Here is a 9,094-nt window from a genome sequence, read left to right as displayed (position 1 = left end):
GCACGTAACAAAAGCAACAGATAAAAGGGAGTATGTGAAATGAAAATATTTGGTAACTACCAATATTCCAATTGTTCCTCTACACTTCTTCAGCTGAATTTTAAGTTGTATATTGTCTGCTTGAATTGCTTCAATTAGACTCTTTCCTTTTAAAGAAAGAAACAGTTCTTATTTTCCTCACCTTGTTTACTGTATTTGTTTTGTTTTGTGCTTCTTTTCATAGGATGCAAACTTATTTTATGCATTCACTGTTTAACATTCCAGATACTACCAGCCTCTTCAAGATTAATTTGAATTCTATAGCAATAAACATTAATCCTCACTTCCTATATGAGCTGCCATACCTTCCTCTCCTCTCCTTCCATCTCTTTCCTTCTGAAGTGAGTGAGAACATCTCCTAGCTCCCAGGCAGAGGTCCCTATTTCAGCCAACAGCCCTCCCCTCTCTCAGGACTCTGTCTGTGTATTGAAATATATAATTGCATTATGCAGGTTTATGTCTCCACGTCCTGCTTCCTGTATAATTTATGCCTTCAACACACATCAGTAAGAGAAAAGGAAGTGTCTTCCTTGTTCACAGAGAAGAATCAATTATCCACCCCTCTAAAATGAAATCATATGTACTTATTTGATGGGAAATCTTCAAAGAAACCAATGGATCCCTCTAAAATATCCAAGCCATCTTCACAATCCCTCAGAGTCTGGTTAATTTATTTCGTTATCCAAATGTTTATTGGTTACCTACTGGGCACTAGGTATGAATAAGACACAACTCTTTCCCTCGGAGTTCCTGGTCTAGAAGGAATGAGACATGAAAAGAAATACCTATATTACTGTTCAGCATAGTTCTCACAGTAGGTAGAGGGAGTCCAAGGGAAGATGGGCTTAGGACAGCAGTGTGTGTGGAACAGACAGGTGTAACTAGAGCCAAAAGGTCCGGGTAGCAGGGGCTGCTGAGTAGGAGTGGATCCTGAGTAGGGCTGGTGACATGAGTAATAAGGTTGGAGGGTTTATCTAGAATCCATTCATAAGAGTCTCAGTGCATGGGAGAAAAAAAACTAGACTTTTCTTGTTTTCCTCCTAAAAAGGAAAGATTAGAAAGGTTTGGGATAGAGATATTGAGTCCATATTGAGTCTAGAGTGGATGTAGTTCAGAGATGAAAAAAGGTGAGACATGAGAAGAAAAAAGATGAAATTAGACACTTTACTGGAAAATTAAATATGCTTAGCTAATTTGAGTCTCACTCCTGCCATGCTAATATTGTTGCACCTATTTCGTACATTAGGTGACTACGATTCAGAAAGATTAAATGGGGGATGAGCTGTCACTGCCATGCTTCCTGCTAAGACTGACCACTAGGGACCCACTCTGTGTTAGAGGCCAGGGTATGTTCATTTTAATGGGTCAGGGCCAGGTGCCCAATGGTGACTCATGGCAAGCACTTCCAAATGCTCTCTGAGAATTCAAAATGATACAAGGAAGCTTCAAAATGTTTGTGGAAAAATGAAATTAAAAGATAACAGAGCTTTTGCATGAACATTTTGAAGGCCCCTCATATATCCTTACCATGTGGCCTTTCATCCAATTATTTGTCCACTCCTTGAGCTTTTATGATTATGTATGGTTCCTGGGGAGTCCAGTGTGGTGGTGTAGGATCACCACTAGACCTCAAGGTCAGTTTGAACTGCAAGGACAGTGGTTCAAGCTCAGCAGTCACTCCTTGGGAACCTTATACAGGGTTGCTATGACTCAACGATATTTAACAACAATAACAACAACAACAATGGTTCCTTGAGTCAGATAGAAGCCAGGCATTATACTAGATAAATCAAGTGTGACTGGAAGAAAGATGAATGCCCTGCAAATTGCAAAATAACCAATGCATGCAATTTCCCAAGTAAGGGTCCTAAAGTCCCTGAAATACTTTTGTTCTCTCCTGTCACTTGAGATTTCAACATCAATAAGCCAAAGGAGCTCTGTGGACTCCAGAATATCACAACTAGATGAACAACACTTGTCATAGAAGATCTGTGATCTTCACAAAGCTGTTCATTGGGATATAGAGGAGCATTTCTGGAGGAACTCAGGGCAAATTACCATAACTTCACTAACCAGCCCAAACATGCTGTCCACAGTTCCATCTGACAAAAGACGACAGAAGGTGGTGTTGGGAACGCCAAACAACTCCCACAGGCAGCACACTTCCTCTGTAGAGGGGTTACCTTGTATACCCAGAAGAGATCATGAAGCCTCATCATCACCGGGAAAGGCGAGTCCTTCTATCCTTACTCCTGTGGGGTTGATCAGGAGAACATTGTCTCTGAACTTGGTCTTTCCCCCAAGCCTACATTCCTAAAATAGATGGTGGTTTTTGTTCTCTGGTGGTTGGGGATAGGATTGCAAGTTCACCAAGGCTTATGGCCAACAAGGTCAATAAAAGCTAATAACAAAGTGGATATTGGACAGGATGAGAGTCACTTGTGCAACAACCTAACTTCCGCACAAACCAGCCATAGCCATTCCCCAAGACTGCATGTGAAAAAGAAATTGGCTGGCTGGCAATAGGTGAAAACTCAGAAATGGAGCCACAGAATCTCTATGAAATCTATTACGGAGGACTGGGCTTCCAAGAAGGGCAGAGGTGACTCAGTGAAAGTCTCTGAAGGCTCATAACAGGAGGGTTCATTGGTCTTCCTTACAAGCCAACCTTCACTGGCCCATGTTTATCAGATTCAATGCAGCGCCACTTATTTTTCTGTTTCCATGACCACCATTGCCCAAGTTTAATAATCCCTTCCCCGGCCATGTTTGAACTGGGAGATTCTTTGTCTGAAGTATTTAAAAAATAGAGTTCTTGTGTTGTCTGGCACCTTTAGCCTCCCTTTATCTTTAGTAATTCTTTAAGATGGAGGGGGTAGATATCAATGATTTCTCTTACAATTAATGAGTGATCCGATGGAGGATGAGGAGGGAGATTACCTGGCAAGTGCTGTAATTTTTTGCTTTCACTGCCTTGTGGGAGGTCCCAGAGGAGATCTGATTGTAAGTGCTGCCCACTGATAGGCTGCCGCTTCAAGCCAAATTCTTCTCCCTATTCAAAATGCTGTGGGTTTTATTTATAAGAAAAAAAGATCCCTCTTGTGTGCAGGAATAATGGGAACATGATCCAAATGAAGACCACCTTCCTGAAATCTTGGGGTTTTGTCCACCTTAAGGCAATATTGAGTGTCCACAAGAGCAAAAGAGTAATTGTTATTGTCTTTGGTTTTTGTTGTTATCATTCTTATTTTTATGGATTTGTTTATTGATTTATTGTTAGTAGTGGTGGTCGACTGTGACTCACAAAGTCTCAATTTCTATTTGAAACTTTGATTGTTCTGGCGTTCTCAGCAAGACATGAAATCCACCAGCTGCTTAGCCCTGCTCTGACCCCTATCCTGTCTCTGATTTTTGCCTCACTATGCAACTCAGAATCACACCCTTCCAGTCTTTCTCCCATTCCTGCGGTTTGTAAAACTCCCTAACTTCAGGGTTCCTTTCCAGCTGTAAAATGTTCTGAATCAAATGCATTCTTCACTACTCAATGCCGAGCAACCCTCTTGCTCTCAGATAATTCAGATAAAAAAAACAAAACAATGCCTACAAGCTCCTTTTTTTCCCCCAACATTTCAAAATGAGATAGCTATATTGGACCACAGAGAGGGAACACAGGCTGGCCCTGAAAATAAACTCTCTGTCCCCTCAGCCATGATGACCTTGAGAGTCAAAGGTTATCCCTGGTCAACCCTTCATCCTATATGCACTGCCTGAGGACCAGAAACCTAATGGTGTCAAACTAGTCCAAAGTTTTCTAGTAACACTTGTATTGTTGTTGTTCATCCTAAAGTCTTTAATATGACACTACTGAGCTCATTTGCTTGTAACATATAGTATATTAATCTATGGCAATTGATATACATCAACTAGATTCATTTCATGCAGCATAGTATCTCCTGTGGCTATTTTGTAATACTTTAAACTTGTCCTTTTTCTGTGTATATCTTCCCATTGTTCATTCTTTCTGTCTCTCTTTCTTTCTTTTAACCATGAAGCTAATAAGATGTTAAAATCAGAAACAGGATGACAAAAAAAAACAAAACAAAAAACAAAAAAAAAACCTCTGGATGGTGAAAATGTTTAATGCATTCATCTGGTAACTGAAAAATTGAAGGTTCAAGGCCATCCAGAAACACTTTGGAAGAAAGGCCTGGTAATCTACTTCTGAAAAATCAACTGGTGATAACCTTATGACACAGTTCTATTCTGACATACATGAGTCAACGTGAGTTGAAATCGACTCTAAAAGAACTGGTGCTGACTTTGCCTTACTGCAAAGCAAGTGGGAGAATGATTATTTCTTGTATTTTCTACACAATGTAATTCTGGGGAACAATGTGTCAGTAAAAATATAAAGATAAAAATTTTTGTTCAAGAAACACAGCCAGTGATAACAATGAAGATTTGAGCCAATTCTATTTTGTTCCAACAAACCAACTGGTTTGTCCTATATGCTGTATTAGCAAGTATCCTATTTGTTTCTGGATCTTGGTTTTACCTTTTCACTTAATAAATGGAAGAACTGAGGTCAGTGGCTGGGCCAGATGAAGAGTTAGATCTTCCTGACTCTCAACTTGCCTCCAAATAGCCCCAAATGGCTTGAGGACATTCCCTTTTCCTACCTCATGTTGTTGTTATTAAATGCTCACAGTCATCCTGTATAGGGTTTCCAAGGAGTGACTGGTAAGTTGGAACCACCAACCTTGTGGCTCACACCCACATGGGATCCAGTACTTTATCCCACAGCACCACACCATGACTCCATACTAGATACCAATTATTTTTCTCTCTTTTATTACATTAAATGACTGATTATTGAGACTCAAGGAAGCACATATAAACATAGTTCCACATTCTGCCCACACATTTGCTACTTCCCCATGGGAACTGAATCTTTGAAAGAATGGAATAGAAAAGCAAATCTGCTCAGTAAGAAAGATACATGATAGAATAAAACGAGTTTAGTTAAACTTTGAAACCAGACTAACTCTCCACAACATTGGCAGTTCAACCGTCAGCCACACCTCAGAAAGCCTATACAGGATTGCAATGAGCCAGAAAAGAATTTGTTGCTGCAAAGTACCATCAGGTTACGAATCGGGCTGCGAACCTTAAGGTCAGTGGTTCGAAACTACCAGCCACTCCGCGGGAGAAAGATGAGGCTTTCTACTCCCGTAAAGATTTACACCCTAGGAAACCCTGTACAGGGTCACTATGGGTCGGAACCGACTTGACGGCACTTAACAACAAGTACCATCAAGTTGGTTCCAACCCAGAATAACAAACAACAACTATTTCTAACTATCTGCTTGATCTTGTACACTTTAGAGAACATATCTGAGTTTGAGTAGGTCAGGTCTAACATATAGAGAAGTTCTCTATGAATACTTCAGCATCTTTTTGCCCTTCATGATAGTGATGTAATAGAGAAACCATATTCTAAAATTTACAACAGAAAAGTGACTACCAAACTTTGCAAATGTGAAGACTCCTTTTGAGCATGAATGAAACTGTCATGTGCCACTTCCAATATCCAGTGTGTAAATGCAATATAGGCAGTTCAGTCACTCTGTAGGATAAACACTTGTTCACAGAAAAATGGATGTCAGAAGAGACTCTGAAACTTGCTTTTGAGTATAGAGAAGCTAAAGCATATGGAAAAAATAAAGAAGTAAAGGAGCTGAACAGAAAAATTTAAAAGACAGCTCAAGAAGACAAAGTATTATCATTAAATGTACAAAAATTTCGATTTAGAAGACCAAAAAGGAAGAACACTCTAAGCATTTATCAAGATGAAAGAATCTAAAGCAAAAATTCAAGTCTCAAGTAGCAATTTTGAAGAATTCCATGGATAAAAAAATTGAATGGTGTAGAAAGCATCAAAAGAAGATGGAAGACAGAGATACTGTACCCAAAAGAAACTGTTGAGGTTCAAGAATTTCAAGAGGTAGAATATGATCAAGAACTTGTGGATGGCACTTAAGAAAGTATAAACTGCACTGAAGGTTCTAGTGAAAAACAAAGCTCCAGGATTGACTGCGTACAAATTGAAATCTTTCAACAAACTGAGGCAGCACTGGAGGTACTCAATAATTTATGCAAAGAAATTTGGAAGACAGCTACCTGGCCAACTGATTGGAAGAGATTCATATTTGTGCCCATTCCAAAGAGGGGAAATTATCAAGCAATATCATTAATATTATATGCGAGTAAACTTTTGATGAAGATCCTTCAAAAACAGTTGCAATAGTACATTGATAGGGTCCTGACAGACGTTGAAGCCAGATACAGAAGAGAACATGGAATGAGGGATACCATTGCTGACATCAGATGGGTCTTTGCTAAAAGTAGAGAATACCAGAAAGATGTTTGTTGTTGTTGTTAAGTGCTGTCGAGTTGGTTCTTACTCATAGTAACCCTGTATAGGGTTTCTGAAGAGGAGCTGGTAGGTTTGAACCACAACCTTGTGATTCACAGTCCTTATCCTACAGCACCACACCAGAAGTCATGATGTTTACCTATGCTTTATTGACCATGAAAGGCTTTCAGTTATGTGGATCATGGCAAACTATGGCAAAGATTGAGAAAAACAGCTATTCTAGAACACTTAATTGTGCTCATAAGAAACCTGTACATAAACCAAGAGGCAGCTGTTGGAGCAGAACAAGGGGATACTGAACCATTTAAAATCAGGAAAGCTGTTTGCCAGGGTTGTAGCTTTTCACCATATTTATTCAATTTGTATGCTAATAATCAGAGATGTTGGATTATGCAAATGATGCAACCTTGCTTGCTGGAAGTGAAGAGGATTTAAACTACAGTCTTCACTGTAGATGGCACCTCAATGTAAAGAAAATGAAAATCTTCATAATTAGACCAATAAATGACAATAAAGAACCAATAAGTAAATAACAATAAATAACCAATAAATAAATACATGGAGAAAAGATTGAAGTCATCAAAGACTTCATTTTGCTTGGATCCAAAATCAATGCTCTTGGAAGCAGCAGTCAGGAAATCAAATGACACATCGCATTAGGCAAATCTGTTGCAAAAGATCTCTTTAAAGGAGTTCTGATGCAGCACTGTAGATTGAGCACTGAACCACAAATTCACTCTGATTTGCAAAGTCGATGGTTCACCAGCCCCTCCACAGAAACTCTATACAGGGTCACTACGAGTTAGAACCAACTCAACAGCATTTAACAACGAAATGTTCAAGAGCAAAGACACCAGTTTGAGGACTAAAGTACATCTGAGCCAAGCTACATTCTTTTCAATCACCTTATTTGCATGATAAAGTTAGACAGTGAATAAGGAAGACCATAGAAGAATCAATGCATTTGAATGAGGGTGTTGGAGAAGAATATTGAAAGTACTATGGACTTTCAGAAAAACACAAATCTATTTTGGAAGAAATGCAGTCAGAAAGCGACTTTAAAGTCATGGTGGCAAGACTTTATCTCTCATACTTTGGGCATGTTATTAGGAGGGAACCAGTCCATGGGGAAGGATATCATACTTGGAAAATGGAGAATCCGTGTAAAAGAGGAAGACCATGAAAGCATTGATTGACACAGAAGTGGTTGCAATGGGCTCAAGCATAGCTACTCTTATGAAGGTGGCACAGGACCAGGCAGTGTTTTATTCTGTTGTGCAGAGGGTCTCTCTGAGTCAGAATCAATTCTGACTCAAATCAATTATGGTATCTAATAACAACATGCAATAAGTAATATTGATTCAGTATGCAGATACTTTATGGGACAACATGAAATTTTCATCTGTCAGTTTGTCATACTATAGTGGGTAGGTGTTGCTGTGATTCTGGAAGCTATGTCATGGGTATTTTCAATACCAGCAGGGTCACCCATGGCAGACAGGTTTCAGCTGAGCTCCTAGATGAAGACAGACTAGGAAAAAGGAGAGACAGACTACATCCAAATATTTAATCACTGAAAACCTTATGACTAGCAGGGCAACCCTGTCAGCACTAGAATGCTGACTACTGAAACACGATGAAGAGCACCAGAATATTGTCAAGTATAGTACCAGAAGATGAATCCTCAGGTTGTAAGGCACTCAAAATACAACTGGGGGAGAGCTGCCCCCTCAAAGTAGAGTGGACCGTGATCACAAGAATGGAGTAAAATCCTTGGGACCTTCATTTGCCAATGGGACACAATTCAAAATGACAAAAAGAAAGCTGAAACATCTAATAATAATCAGAACATAGAATGTATAAAGTATGAATCTAGGAAAATTGGAAATTGTCAAAAATGAAATGGAATACAAAAAAAAAAAAAAAAATCCTAGGCACTAGTGAGTTGAAAGTTGAAATGGTCTGGCATTGGCCATTTTCAGTAAGATAGTCATATGGTTTACTATGCTGGGAATGACAAACTAAAGAAGAAAGGCATCACATTCATCAGCAAAAAGAACATAGCAAGATCTGTCTTGAAGTACAAGGCTGTCTGTAATAGAATAATACCCATCTACCTACAAGAAAGACCAGTTAATGCCACTATTATTGAAATTTACACACCAACCATTAAAGCCAATGATGATGAAATGAAAGAATTCTACCAACTTCTTAAGTCTGAAATTGATCAAACATGCAATCAAAGCATATTGATAATTACTGGAAATTAGAATGCAAAGGTTGTAAACAAGAGGAAGGATCAGTAGTTGGAAGATATGGCCTTGGTGATAGAAACTATGCTGGTGATCACAAGATAGGATTTTACAAGACCAATGACCTGTTTATTGCAAATACCTTTTTAAAACAACATAAAAAATGACTATATACAGGAAGCACACCAGATAGAATACAGAGAAATCAAATTGACTACATTTGTGGAAAAAGACAGTGGAAAAACTTCATATCATCAGAAAAAATAAGGCCAGTGGCAGACTATGGCACAGACCATCAATTGCTCATATGCAAGTTCAAACGGAAGCTGAAGAAAATGAAAACAAGTTCACGAGAGCCAAAATATGA

This window comes from Chrysochloris asiatica, unplaced genomic scaffold (assembly GCF_000296735.1).
Source record: "Chrysochloris asiatica unplaced genomic scaffold, ChrAsi1.0 scaffold00069, whole genome shotgun sequence".
Taxonomy (NCBI): domain Eukaryota; kingdom Metazoa; phylum Chordata; class Mammalia; order Afrosoricida; family Chrysochloridae; genus Chrysochloris; species Chrysochloris asiatica.
The sequence above is the reverse complement of the archived record's forward strand: the minus strand, read 5'-3'. Positions refer to the sequence as shown.